The sequence below is a fragment of the Nycticebus coucang genome, chromosome 1 (genome assembly GCF_027406575.1).
Source record: "Nycticebus coucang isolate mNycCou1 chromosome 1, mNycCou1.pri, whole genome shotgun sequence".
In the NCBI taxonomy this organism is placed as follows: domain Eukaryota; kingdom Metazoa; phylum Chordata; class Mammalia; order Primates; family Lorisidae; genus Nycticebus; species Nycticebus coucang.
This window is the reverse complement of record NC_069780.1, coordinates 136113854-136129202: the sequence shown is the minus strand read 5'-3', so window position 1 is coordinate 136129202 and position 15349 is coordinate 136113854. Positions and strand designations below refer to the sequence as shown.

General features: G+C 37.9%; 1 protein-coding gene across 1 annotated transcript in view; it reads left to right on the top strand.

Moving 5' to 3' along the window:
* The window catches only part of FCHO2 (FCH and mu domain containing endocytic adaptor 2), a 149189-nt gene that overhangs the window by 3474 nt on the left and 130366 nt on the right, over positions 1-15349 (top strand). The window lies entirely within an intron of this gene.

Genomic DNA, 15349 nt, shown 5'->3' with positions numbered 1-15349 from the left:
CCATTCATCAGTGGTGGACATTTGGTTGTTTTCCCTTTTTAGTTATTATGAATAATGCTGCCATGGACATTTTTGCATAAGTTTTATGTGAACATATGTTTTTGTTTCTTTTGGGAAAGGAATTATGGTAGCTCCGTGTTTTATATTTTGAAGAACTGTCCAGCTTTTCAAAGTGACTACAGCATTTTATGATCCCACCAGCAGTGTCTGAGGGTTCTCGTTTCTCCACATGCTCACCAACAATTGTTGTTATCTGGCTTTTTTATTATAAAAAGTATAATAGTGCAGGCCTGGTGACAATTATGCCACCATTGTTGAATATCAGCTTACCAGAGATGTATGGGTTTATTTCTGGATTTACAGTTCTATTCCATTGGCTAGCCTTATGACAGCCAGTACCATACTGTTTTGATTATTATAACTTTGTATAGTTAGTTTGGAATCAGGAAATGTGAGTCCGCTAGATTTTTCTTCCTTTTCAGGATTATTTTGACTATTCTGAGTCCCTTGTGTTTCCATATGAATTTTAGGATTAGCTTGTCAGTTTTAGGCATTATATTTTATAATGGGAATTTATAAAAACTTTTTTAAGGCCCCTTGTAGTGGCTTACTTACACCTGTAATTTCAGCACTTTGGAAAGCTGAGGTGAGAGGATTGCTTGAGGCTGGGAGTTCAAGACCAGCCTAAGAAATAAGTGAGACATGATTTCCTGTATGAAAATTAAAAAAATTCTGGGTAGGATAATGCACACTAATAGTCAGGCTGAGGTGGAAGGATCACTTGAGCGCAGGAAGTTCACAGCTACAGTAAGCTGCATTCTAGTTTGGGTAACAAAGCAAGACCCTATCTCAAAACAAAACACTGTACTTTTAAAAAGATTTTTTTAAAATTGAGGTTCTTGGAGCTGGGGAGGTGGCTCATGCCTGTAATCCTAGCTGATGTGGGTGGATCGCTTGAGTTCATGAGTTGGAGACCAGACTAAGCCAAAGCCAGACCCCGTCTCTAAAAATAGCCAGGTGTGTGGCAGGTGCCTGTAGTCCGAGCTACTAGGGAGGCTGAGGCTGGGGGATCACTTGAGCCCAAGAGTTTGAGGTTGCTGTGAGCTGTGATTTCACAGCACTCTACTGAGGGTGACAAAGTGAGGCTCTGTCTCAAAGTATATAAATAAATAAATAAAATAAAATTGAGGTTCTTATAAATGCTTTGCAATTTTTGATGCATGAATGTTTACATTTACTAATTTAATTCCAAATTGTATCTTAACATTTTAAAGTTATGTTTCTTTTTCTGTTAATTGAGCTTTGAGCATATTCTTGTCTGATATTTTAGCCTAATATAAATAATACTTCTCTGAATATTTTTGTACACATTTTTGTGTGCTCCTTATTTGTCCTTGTTGACAGAGGAATGGGAGTAAATTTGGATGCCCAAAATGTAGAGAGAACTTCAAATCTAATTTATGTTTCAGCCTTTGACTTCATTTTTACTACTGAGAACAAATAGTAAAATAGACTACATTTTATTTTATTTCCCAGCCTGGAAATGGGCTGAAAGCTCTAAATGGGAGCTTTAAAAGCTCTAGAGGAAGTTAAATGAGCTAGGAAAGTCTAGTATATGTGCTGCTAAAGTGAGCACAAGCTAGGAAAGTCTAGAAACTGACTAACCAACTTTTGAGAATGTGATTGCTTTCTATTTAAACCTAAACATTTACAAATTTCAGAATCATTTATAAAATAATTCCTTAAAATAGAGAACTTGCAATGTTAATGTCATTTTCCCCCTATTTTTTTTTTTTTTTGTTTGTTTGTTTTTGAGGCAGAGTCTCATGTCACCCTTGGTAGAGTGCTGTGGTACAGCTCACAGCAATCTCCAGCTCTTGGACTTAGGTGATTTTCTTGTCTCTGCCTTCCAAGTAGTTGGGACTACAGGCACCCACCACAATACTTGGCTATTTTTTCTTTCTTTCTTTTTTTTTTTTTTTTAGAGACAGAGCCTCATTTTGTCGCCCTTGGTAGAGTGCCGGTAGAGTGGCGTCACAGCTCAAGCAACCTCCAGCTCTTGGGCTTAGGCGATTCTCTTGCCTCAGCGTCCCAAGTATCTGGGACTACAGGCACCTGCCACAACGTCCGGCTATTTTTTTGTTGCAGTTTGGCCGGGGCTGGGTTTGAACCTGCCACCCTCGGTATATGGAGCCAGCACCTTACTCACTGAGACACAGGCGCCTCCCTACGCTCGGCTGTTTTTTGGTTGCAGTTGTCATCATTGTTGTTTAGCTGTCTCGACGCCAGCCTCGGTGTATGTGGCTGATGCCCTACTCAGAGAGCTATGGGTGCCCTGCATTCCTCCTAATTTTTAAAGTGACACTGTTAGAAGGAAATAAAATTTGTCATAATTCAAAACATCATGTTGTACATAGTAATTATACAATTATTTATTCATCAATTAAAGAAATAAAAAGATACTTGTCAAAGTAAGGTAATGGGAACCTTTGAAATTTTAGGTTTCTAACCAAACAACCTATTGTTTTTGCCCACATATTTAAAAGCAAACCTTTTCAAAGTATAGTTTTTTCTCAATTAGAACTATATACTAAGTCAAAAATTCCTTTACTTAATGTACTTTCAAGAAAAAAAATACTTAGAACTTTCTACACAAAAGGTGTTTTGTTGCTGATAAGTCACGTTGTGCCACAAAGTATAGATTGATAATAAAACTGAAAATGTTTTTGTTTTCTATTAAAATTGGATAGCAAAAATAATTTTGATAGAAGAAATTCACACCATTGCTTTTATTTATATACTTTTTTATTTTTGAGACAGAGTCTATTCAGTCACCCTGGAGTTGAATGCAGGGGTATCATAGCTCACAGCAAACTCAAACTCTCGGGCTCAGGCTATTCTTTTGCCACAGCCTCCTGAGTAGCTGGCACCTGCCACAATGCCTAGCTATTTTTTAAGAGACAGGGTCTCTCTCTGGCTCAGGTGGGTCTTGAACTCATGAGCTCAGGCAGTCCACTTGCCTCAGCCTCCCAGGTATTAGGATAAGTGGTGTGAGCCACTGTGCCAGGCCTCCTTTGCCTTTCATATGTAAAAAAAAAAAACCCAACTGTTAGCTCTTCAGAAGATTATGTAACTTTTATTTTATTTTCAATTTTTTTGAGACAGAGCCTCAGAGTGTTGCCCTGGGTAGAGTGCTATGGCATCACAGCTCACAGCAACCTCCAACTCCTGGGCTTAAGCAATTCTCTTGCTTCAGTCTCCCAAGTAGCTGGGACTAGAGGCGCCCGCCACACCTGGCTATTTTTTGGTTGTAGTTGTCATTGTTTGGCAGGGCTGGGCTGGATTCGAACCCTCCAGCTCTGGTGTATGTGGCTGGCGCCTTAGCCGCTTGAGCTACAGGCACTGAGCCAGATTATGTAACTTTTAAAAGGTATTGACTAATATTATTCTGAGGAAGTATTTCTCTACTTTGCGTCTTTCTCAAAGGAAGAGTTGAGTACTGGTTTATAATATTCTTGAGATTATCTGTAGCAACATTGTACTATAGTAATTAAAATGTCTGTATATTTTTATATAAACCCAGAATATTTAATTTAGCAGTAAAAAAAAGAAATGAATTTCATAGGTAATACTTTTTAAGGGATAAAAATAAGCAAAACCAGCTCGGTGCCTGTGGCTCAAGTTGGAGGTTGCTGTGAGCTGTGATGCCACAGCATTCTATGCAGGGTGACATGTTGAGGCTCTGTCTCAAAAAAAAAAAAGAGCAAAACCTACTTGACTTGCATACTTTATAAACCTCATTTTATATAGTAGTTCCAGTCTTTATAAAATATGAAGCATTTACCTGTACACATCTAAGTAGTATTCTTTAGCATATATCACATTGTAATAAACTAACATTTTTAGTTTGGTGACTTTTCCAGAGGTTACCTCTGGCCAGCACATCAAAAATGAACAAACAATAATTATCTTAGGTATTTTTATCCTGAAGTTTTTCCATATTTCTTTTACTGTTTAACCTGTATAGAACACTCATCTCATTTGTTAATTTCATTTGTTTTGTCATACTTTAATTTTAGATTAAATTGGAATGCTTGGTTATAAATCTAAAATTTAATCCACCATCACATGGATAAGCTGAGAGGATTAAAATGTATTTTAAAAACCTGGATTGCTATTAATAGGACTTTAGAATGCAAAACATTTTATATTTTTGCTTGATTATTTAATCTGAATTTAGTATCCTAGGTGAGAGACTAACATACATATATATATATATGCGCATTCTTTGGAGCTATTTATCCATATTAAAATTTAAAAGTATATATTTTTAGAAGATTATTTGAGGTGACCACAGAAACCCAGAGTACAGGCTTTGTATTTCTAAATATTGTGGTTTGGGATACATGCTTAGGATGGATCCGAGCAGATGATAGACCAAAACTGTATATAGATCTATACATGTATAATGTTTATTTATTAATTAACAGATGTGTAAATTTTATAACTCAGTATTCAAAAAATACAAAAGGAAACAAGAGTATAAAATCTCTTTTTCTCCAGTCATCATGATCTCCCAAAGGCAATTACTGTTTTCAATTTGTTATTTGGTTTTCAGAGGTAACCTGTGTATGCTAAAAGATATTGTGCTGGTTAGCCATGCCAAAATTGTTTTCACTGCTTCAAGCTTATGAAAATGTATAGATTACAGATTCATCTTAACTTGGTTCAAAAAGGCTTGACATAGGCCTGCCCCAGTGGCTCACACCTGTAATCTCAGCACTCTGAACAGCCAAGGTGCGTGGATTACCTCACCTCAGGAATTTGAGTTTAGCCTGAGCAAGAGGGAGACACCCGCCAGTTTCCCCCACCTCCTATCTCTAAAAAATAGCTGGGTGTTGTTGTAGGTGTCTGTAGTCCCAGCTACTCGGGTGGCTGAGGCAAAAGGATTGCTTGAGTCCAAAAGTTTGAGGTTGCTGTGAGCTGTGATGCCACAGCACTCTACCGAGGACAACAAAGAGTCTGTCTCAAAAAAAAAAAAGAAGGCTTGATAGGTAGATATTATAAATTATAGTATTTTAGATTATACTAAATTTTATTGGGAGGCCTTTAGAATTTTGGGGGTGATGTGCTTTGTTTTGTATTTTTGCCTTAATCTTAGGAGAAATTTGGAAGTGAAAAATTGATACTGATTTAGTCTATGTAAGTTCAGTTCAGGGTAGGATTTTAGAACATTGACATTGGAAAGGGTAAAAATTTGATGTCTGGTTCTTTTCTAACTCCCATACTAAATCCTAAATGCTCTAATCTTTTCAGAACTACTTAAAGTTATTTAAGCAAAGGATAGGAGAACAGGTATGCTTTGAATCGTCCTGCACACTTGGTTAATATAAGCCCTCTGAAAATAGTTTTTGAGTCACAAAGGATCTCCTGACATTATCTATCTTGATATCATAATTCTAGAACAGTTAACCGAAGTACCCTAAGAGGTTCAACTGAAAATACGGTGTTAAGGAGACTTATAAAGGAAAGAGAATAAAGACTTGGCTTTCAATTTTCTTTCTTTTTTTTTTGTAGAGACAGAGTCTCACTTTATGGCCCTCGGTAGAGTGCCGTGGCATCACACAGCTCACAGCAACCTCCAACTCCTGGGCTTAAGCGATTCTCTAGCCTCAGCCTCCCGAGCAACTGGGACTACAGGCTTTCAATTTTCTTATGTGGAAAAATTAACAAATGTTAGAATTGGAAGAAGTTTAGTAGCAATCTGGTGCATAAAGATAGGCATAAATTGGTCATAAGTGGAAAGAAACAAAACCAATAGCACAACAGTATCTGAGACCTATAATTATATCTACTGTATTGGTAAAGGAGCTGGAGGATATGGCTGGAATGGTCAGAGAAGATGAAATTGGAAAGTTTTAACCTGTGTGATGAAGTTGAAATAGTCATGCTCTGTGATGAAACTTCAGTAAAAGTTATGAGAGACATGACAAGCACTATTGCTTGACTCTAGGGAAAATATAGGAAGTATAATAAAGCAAAGGTGGTGATGTGTCTTAAAATCAATAAATATGAGTTTTCAGTTGGTTGAAACAGCAGCCTCAAGTGAAGACTATTTTCCTTTTTTTTTTTAGACAGAGCCTCAAGTTGTCACCCTGGGTAGAGTGCCATGGCATCTTAGCTCACAGAAACCTCCAACTCCTGGGCTTAAGTGATTCTCTTGCCTCAGCCTCCCAAGTAGCTGGGACTACAGGCACCTGCCACAATGCCCGGCTATTTTTTTTGGTTACAGCCATCATTGGCAGGCCCTGGACTGGATTCGAACCTGCCAGCTCAGGTGTATGTGGCTGGCTCCTTAGCCACTTGAGCCACAGGTGCCGAGCCGACTATTTTCCTTTTTTTTTTGTGGTTTTTGGCGGGGGCTGAGTTCGAACCCGCCACCTCCGGCATATGGGACCGGCGCCCTACTTGAGCCACAGGCGCCGCCCTATTTTCCTTTTTAATTATAACCATTCTTATGTGATTGGTAAAACACACAAGAATACAAAATAAAAATTACCTATAGCTTCTCCCTCTATTCTTCTAGTTTTCTTTAGAAATGCAAAATTGGGGCGGCGCCTGTGGCTCAGTCAGTAGGGCGCCGGCCCCATATACCGAGGGTGGCGGGTTCAAGCCCGGCCCCGGCCAAACTGCAACCAAAAAATAGCCGGGCGTTGTGGCGGGCGCCTGTAATCCCAGCTACTCGGGAGGCTGAGGCAAGAGAATCACTTAAGCCCAGGAGTTGGAGGTTGCTGTGAGCTGTGTGAGGCCACGGCACTCTACCGAGGGCCATAAAGTAAGACTCTGTCTCTACAAAAAAAAAAAAAACAAAAAAAAAAAAAAAAAAAAGAAATGCAAAATTGAAGATGTGTTCTACCATATAGTTCTGTATCTGGATATTTTCAAATAATTTTATCATCAAGTATTTTTCTCATGTGATTAAGTATTATTTGAAATATTTTTAGTGACTGCATAGTTTCCATGCAGTTGTAATTTTTTAACCATTCCCCTTTTGGACACTATGATTACTTACAATTTTTCCCCCCTTTATAAGTTACTAGGACTAGAAATTTAAGTGCCGATATGAACAAGATGACAGGTCAAAGAAGTAGCCTTCTAGACTGAAGAGTTGAGAAAGCTGAAATTATTGTTTTTTTTTTTTTCATTTTGAAAGTAATGAAAAATACTTTCATTTACAGATTATTACAGAAAATTAAAAAGATAACAAAAATAAAAAAATTAACCACTGGCGCTTTTGTGTTTTTTACTGAGCCCATATAATTATCTATGTATCTATTTATTTATTTATTTTTTTTTTTGTAGAGACAGAGTCTCACTTTATGGCCCTCGATAGAGTGCCGTGGCCTCACACAGCTCACAGCAACCTCCAACTCCTGGGCTTAAGCGATTCTCTTCCCTCAGCCTCCTGAGTAGCTGGGACTACAGGCACCCGCCTCAACGCCCGGCTATTTTTTGGTTGCAGTTTGGCCGGGGCCGGGTTTGAATCTGCCACCCTCGGTATATGGGGCCGGCGCCTTACTGACTGAGCCACAGGCACCGCCTGTATCTATTTATTTTTGAGACAGTCTCACTTTGTCATCCTCAGTAGAGTGCGATGGTGTTATAGCTCACAGTAACCTCAAATCTTGGCTCAAGCTATCCTCTTGTTTCAGCTTCCCGAGTAGCAACTATAGAGGTGCGGGCCACAAGGCCTGTCTATTCTTAGAGATGGGGTTTCACTTTTGTTTAGGCGGTCTTGAACTCCTGAGCTCAAGTAGTCTACCCGCGTTGGCTTCTCAGAGTGCTGATTATAGGCATTGAGCCACTTCTTCCTGACCCCTCATAATGTCTATTTAGGTGTGCTTTAGGATTTAACTAACTGAAAGAGGTGAATTATAATTTAAAAGATTGAGGAGATAGAATCTTACTCTGTTGCCTAGGCTGGAGTGCCATGGCCTAAGTCTAGCACAAAGCCACCTCAAACTCCGGGCTCAAGTGATCCTCCTGCCTCAGCCTCCCAAGTAGCTAGGAGTACAGGCATATGCCACCACACCCAGCTAATTTTTCTATTTTTAGTAGGGATAGGGTCTTGCTCTGGCTGGTCTTTAACCTCTGACCTCAAGTGATCTGCCTGCTTTGGCTAGAAGTGCCAGGATTACAGGCACGAGCCACCCCACTCAGCCTGAAGAAAACAATTTTTTGAAATGTAATAAGATCACTTGCCTTTGGTCATTCAACAGATATGATTGAGTTACTTTTGTACCTGCATCAGATAGTTCTGACTGCCAAGCAGTGCCCATTTAAAATATTGATAAATCACTGTTTATTTCTTTAGCTATATCTTGCCAATACTAGCTATCTCTATTTTAGAGATCATGACCAAAAATTCCAATATGCAGTAGTCCCCCGCTTCTCCACAGCTTCACTTTCTGTGGTTTCAGTTACATAAGGCCAACTGTAATCTTAAAATAGTAAATGGAAAATTCAAGAAATAAACAAATTCCTAAGTTTTAAATTGCACACCATTGTGAGCATGAAGAATCTCTTACTGTCCCACCTGGAATGTGAATCATCCCTTTCTCCAGTGCATCTATGGTGGATATGCTCCTGTCCTGTTAGTCACTTAGTAGCCATCTTGGTTATCAGATTGAAAACACATGGAGGGTTCCATACCATCTGTGGTTTCAGGTATCCACTGGGTGTCTAGGAATGTATTTCTCCTGTTTTTAAGGATGTTGACTAGAAGAGACATCCTGTTTACTTGTAGAAAAGCAGTTTGCACATACAGACATACCTTTGGGATGTTATGGGTTTGGTTTCAGGTCACTGCAATAAATTGAGTCATACTTTTTTGTTGTTGTTGTTTCCTAGCGCATATAAAAGTTTTGTTTATACTATACTATTTACATTGCAACTTGTATTAAGTATGCAGTAGCATTGTGTCTAAATGTACATATCCTAATTAAAAAAATTTTTCTTGCTATAAAGGCTGACATAGAGACATGAAGTGAACACATGCTGTTGGAAAAATGGCATGGATAGACTTGTTCTACACAAGATTATCACAGACCTTAAATTTGTAAAAAAATATCTTCAAAGTGTAATAAAGTGATGTGCAATAAAATGAAGTATGCCTCTATTTTATCCCCTTCTTTCTAGGGGATAGGGGATTAGGGGATTTTATCCCCTTCTTTCTAGGGGATTATTCAGAGCAAAAATGGCATTGGAGAGCTTTTATTGCGTATTTGTTGAGTTCCCATCAAAAAATCTACAGGTTTTTCTTGTCTAGAGGGTCTATTCTTCAAAGAAAAAAAATCTTCAAAATTAATTATGTTTTATGGTATTTTTCAGAAAAGGCAGGATAAAGTGAAACCGTATCACACACATGTTAATGTTATATTTTGCAGTGACTTGCCCATGATTATGCAGTATAAGTGCCAGTAAAAATTAGAGTAAAAGGAAAATGTAGACAGGATAGGAATTGATTATTTATTTTTTGAGGTGGTTTGGAGTTGAGAGGAAGGTTAGGCATATTATTGTTGTTTGTAGGACAGCACTTCCTGACCCTTCCCTTCTCTCTCTGAAAGCTTTTTAAAAAACTAAAAAGGGAACTTGGTAAAAACCACTTTTTAATTCATAATGTGAACATACAATGTGTAATCTCTCTTCCATTTTCCAACTTTTGGATTCATTAAAAGTGAATACTAGGCTCCATGCCCATAGTTCAGCAGTTAGGGTGCTGGCCACATGCACCAGGAGCTGGTGGGTTTGAACCTGGCCTCAGCCTGCTAAACAAACAAACAAACAAACTAAAAAAATAGCCGGGCATTGTGGTGGGTGCCTGTAGTCCCAGCTATAAGGGAGGCTGACACAAGAGAATCTCTTGAGCCCAAGAGTTTGAGGTTGCTGTGAGCTATGACGTACTCTACTGAGGGCGACAAAGTGAGACTCTGTCTCAAAAAAAAAAGAAAAAAAGAAAAAAATTAAAAGGGAATACTATCTAGGTTTTGTAATTTCAGTCTTTAATTTACTATTGTCCTTAAAAAGTTCATTGAAGAAATTTCATACAATTGCATGTTTTTCTTCAAGTGGGTGTATGTTAGATTGTTTTTCATATATATATATATATTTAAATATAAAATTACGTTAAATCAACCAGAAAAAAATTTCTTTGGACTTTAGAAGTATGTTTAATGACTTGTTTAAAATTTTTGCTTTGAAATTTTAAGGATGTCCGACTTGTGTATTTTGTATTAGACTGGAAAAAAATGAACTTTTTAATGACTTGGTGATCTTATAACTTAATTATCTTTTAGCTGAATTCAGTTTAATTGGTAATGTAGGTTTAAAACAGAATACTTAAAATGATCTCGTTTTCATATTAAAAATAAACACCAAGCTTGTTGCGGTGGCATGTATTTGTAATTCCAGCTGCCCAGGAGGCTAAGAAGGGAGGATGGCTTGAGTGTAGGACAGTGGTTCTCAAACTTCCTAATACTGTGGCCCTGTAATACAGTTCCTATGGGTCATGACCCACAGGTTGAGAATCGCTGGTCTAGGAGATCAAGGCCTGTCTGGGCAACACGGTGAAACCCTGTTTCAAGAAAAATGTAACATGTTACTATATTTGTGCAAAAAGGAATCTGGACAGATAATACATCAAACTGTTAACTACAGTCATCTTAGTTAGAATATTAAGAGGAAAGCATGGGCACTAGGAAATTTGTGTTGTTTAAAGGACCTTTAATGATTCTGGACTTACATCTTCCGAGAATGTTAAAACTTTTTTTCAACTTCATATTTGAAGTTATTTCAAGATTTTTAAACACTTGTTTCTATTGGACTGTAACAAGATTTTATTTGCCCAAGTCACAGTCAGTAGACATTAAGTGAGAGTGCTATCTCTTTGTAAAATGCTTTGAGATCAGCAGATAAAAAATCTCACCCACGTGCAAACTTTCACTGTAATTAACTGTCTTCCTTGGACCAGTAATGGTGTTAATAGCTATTTTGTTAGTTAATGATAATTTCTTTGCAAGAATTTATTGATTAAACAAGGTAAGCCCTGGCTCAGTGCCCATAGCTCAGTGATTATGGTACCAGCCACATACAACGAGGCTGGTGGGTTTGAATGCAGCCTGGGCCAGCTAAACAGCAATGCAACAAAAAAATAGCCAGGTGTTGTGGCAGGTGCTACTTGAGAGGCTGAGGCAAGAGAATCGCTTAAGCCCAAGAGTTGGAGGTTGCTGTGAGCTATGACACCACAGGACTCTACTGAGGCTGACATCATGGTGAGATTCTGTCTCAAAAAAAAAAAAGGTAAGCCCAACAAAAAAAAAAAAGGCAAGCTGAACACTTCTAACTATACTGTATCTATGCAGAAGTTTGGCAAATACTTAACATAGGAACCTAGGAGAGAAAACACATTAGAAATATTGTTTCCTTTTAAAAACATCTTTATTGAGATATATTTTACACATCAGGCAATTCACTCATTTAAAGTATATAATTCAGTGGTTTCTGGTAATATTCACAGATATGTGCAACCATCATCACCGTCAATTTTAGAACATTTTCATCACTTCAAAAAGAAATCCTCGCTGGGCATGGTGGCTCATGCCTGTAATCCCAGCACTGTGGGAGGCTGAGGAGGGAGAATTGCTTGAGCTCAGGAGTTCAAGACTCGCCTGAGCCACAGTGAAACCTCGACTCATGAAAAAAATGGAAAAACCCAGCCAGGCGCCGCTGCTAGCGCTTGTAATCCCAGTGGCTTCTGGAGGCTGAGGCAGTGGGGTGCCCGCAGCCCAAGTCTGAGGTTGCGGTGAGCCACCACGCCCACTGCACTCTGCTCAGGGGCATAGGATGGGACCCTGTCTCAAAAAAAAAAAAGAAATCCTCATATCCTTTATCATTCACCCTTTTCTTACTCCCATCCCCTCAAGCAACCATTAATCAACTTTCTGTCTCTATTTCCCTATTCTGAACTTGAATATGAATGGAATCAGGTATTAATAGTATATGGTCTTTTGTGACCTGCATCTTTTACTTAGCATAATGTTTTAAGGGTTCATCAATGTTATAGAATGTGTCAGTACTTCATTCCTTTTTATGGCCTACTAATATTCTCTTGTCCATTTTGTTTTTCCATTTGTCAGTTGATGGACATTTGGGTTGTTTCCACCTTTTGGCTATTACGAGAAATGCTGCTATAAACATTTATGTACAGATTACTTTGTGGGCTATTTATTTACTTAACTCTCAAGTGTTGATCAAACTGATGAGTAAATCAGCTCAAAACTAGTTTTTCATTAATGAATAAATACTCTTAAAATCTAGCGATTTGGGTATGAGTTTCTCTTTGGTCCCTATACTCATTTACAGTAAATGCTCTTTCCTATTTTCAGCCATGGGAAACCACTAATCCACTTTCTTTCTCAATAGATTTGCCTATTATGGATATTTCATATAAATGGAATTATATAACATGTGGTCTGTTGTTTTTGGTTTCTTTCACTTAGCAAAATATTTACGAGGCTCATCCATGAGGGAGCATGTGCCAGTAGTTTGTTCCTTTTTATTGCTGAACTGTATTCTATGGTGTATTTCATTTTGTCTGTTCACCAGTTGATAAGACATTTAGATTGTTTCCAACATTAGGTTATTTTTGGCTGTTTTAAATAATTGCATCTTTTTTCCCGACTGACAATAGATTTGAGTAGACTTTTTAAATTAGTACTTACAAATCTGCATTTTTTTAAACAGCAACAGTTTTTTTAAAATACTGTTTTTTATCATAGGATATACTGTATTTAACCACTAATATTTATAGATGTTTTGAGTTGTTTCTGATTTTTCGCTGTTATAAACAGTACTGTAGTAAATATTCTTCCACATTTATTTTTTATTTTTTATTTTCTTATTTTTTGAGTCTCATTTCGTCACCTTTGGTCAATTGCCATGGTGTCTTAGCTCATAGAAACCTCAAACTTTTGGGTTTAAGTGATCCACTTGCCTCAGCCTACAGGTGCCTGCTACAATACCTGGCTATTTTTTAGAGACAGAGTCTTGCTCTTGCTCAGGCTGGTCTGGAACTTGTGAGTTTAAGCAATCCGTCTGCCTCAGCCTCCCAGAGTGCCAGGATTATAGGTATGAGCCACTGTGCCAAGCCTTCACATTTATCTTTGTATATGGATTTTTGTGGTTTAGATTCTAAAAGTGGAATTGCTGGATCAAAGGGCAGGAACAGATGCAGTGCTTTTTTTTTTTTTTTGATATTGAGTCTCACTTTGTTGTCCTTGGTACAGTGCCCTATCATCACAGCTCAGAGCAACCTCAAACTCTTGGACTCAAGCCATTCTCTTGCCTTAGCTTCCCAAGTAGCTATGACCACAGGTGCCACCACAATGCCTGGCTATTTTTAGAGACGAGGTCTTGCTCTGGCTCAGGTTGGTCTTGAACTCATGAGCTCAGGCAATCCACCTGCCTTGGCCTCCCCTTTTGCAGTTTTTTAATAAAACATTGAAGACCACAAGACACTTTCAGGCATAATTTTGTTATAAAAGTTTAATTGTCAAGTTACTTGTACTTTTTATGTTTTTGTAATTAGCTAAGGAAAAGCAGGTTCTCCTTGCTTGAGTTAACAGGATATGTTAAGGAAAAAATATTTGTAAGTAACGGGAATGTACCTTCTCATGATCTAGGATGATGAAATAGATGTATAAATATTTCTTGTTTTACTTTTCTTTGAATTAGAAAACATCTACTAAAAACACTGGTAGCTACTATAAAAGTTATAGAGCCATGTGGGGGTGCTTTCACTAAAAAAGAAAAATACTGGCTAATTTCATGGGCAGCAGAATTATAATGAATTATGATTGTTAGTTTCAAGAGTGGTCTTCCCCCAATTTTCCCAGAAGTGGTCCTCTGTAGTTGACCACTTCCATACATTGATCACATCCTTAAGTTGACCTAATTTTCTTTTTTTTTTTTTTGTGGTTTTGGGCCTGGGCTGGGTTTGAACCCGCCACCTCCGGCATATGGGACCGGTGCCCTACTCCTTGAGCCACAGGCGCCGCCCATTTATTTATTTATTTATTTATTTTTAAGTTGATCTAATTTTCATAGACTGGACATGGATCACATGTACATACTAGTATAGGCCTAGTTTCTTAGTTTGACCACCTCTGTATGTTGACCAGTTTGTTACAGTCCCTTGGATGGTCAACTTAGAGAAGTTCTACTGTATTTTGTGCAGGTAAAGACACTGAAGCCAGATGGGTCTAGAAGTGAGCTTCTGTACATTAACCCCTACTGTATTTTTCCACATATTTGTGAAATATGTATGTATTTAATAGACTGTCATCTATCAAGGTTATATAGCAGGTTTGATATGATGATAATAAAACCTGGATTCTTTGTTAGACATCGTAACACTGAAGTTTTTAAAAAAAGTATGTGTATACTATAAGAATATATGTATCAGTGTGGAATATTAAAATGTTTGCTTAGTTTGTGCTGAAGAAAAAGTTCATGGTCAATAAGTATTTGTGTTAATAGGTTTGTGAAATTGTATTAAAGAAAATGGTGGCCAGGCTTGTCCCTGTAATCCCAGAACTGTGGGAGACTGAGGCAGGAAGGTCACTTGAGGCCAGGAGTTGGAGATCAGCCTGGGCAACTTAGTAAGACCCCATCTCTACAAAAAGTAAAATAGAAATTAGCCTGATGTGGTTGCATGCCCTTGTAGCCCCAGCTACTTGGGAGGCTGAGGCAGGAAGATCACTTGAGCCCAGGAGTTCAAGGTTGCAGTGAGTTATGAGCATGCATCAATGTACATCAGATTGGGTGACAGAGACCCTATCTCAAAAAAAAAAAGAAAGAACAAAGAAAGTGACCAGAGTTTGACTTACTACATTTTTCCATCTCAGTAAATTAGGGAATCCTAAATAGGAGGAACTAACAAATGGGCTTGTAATCATCCACGGTATTTATGTTTGGGTGTTAGTACCTCTTCAGGCAGATATCTTATGCATCATAATCTCTATTAGGATAAGCTTTCCTATTTTTCCAAATGAAGACCTGAGAGATGGAGTAGCTAAGTACTGTTTCCTAAAATATATTGTATTACTGTTACTATGTTTATATAATAAACAAATGAATCCCATTCCTTCATGAAAATCCTTAAATAATAAACTGTTGGGATATATGAATTTCCCAAATAAATAGCTTCTTTTTTCAGGGACTTCTTGATCAGAACACAGATTTTCTTTTTTGAGACAGAATTTCACTTTGTCGCCCTTGGTAGAGTGCTGTG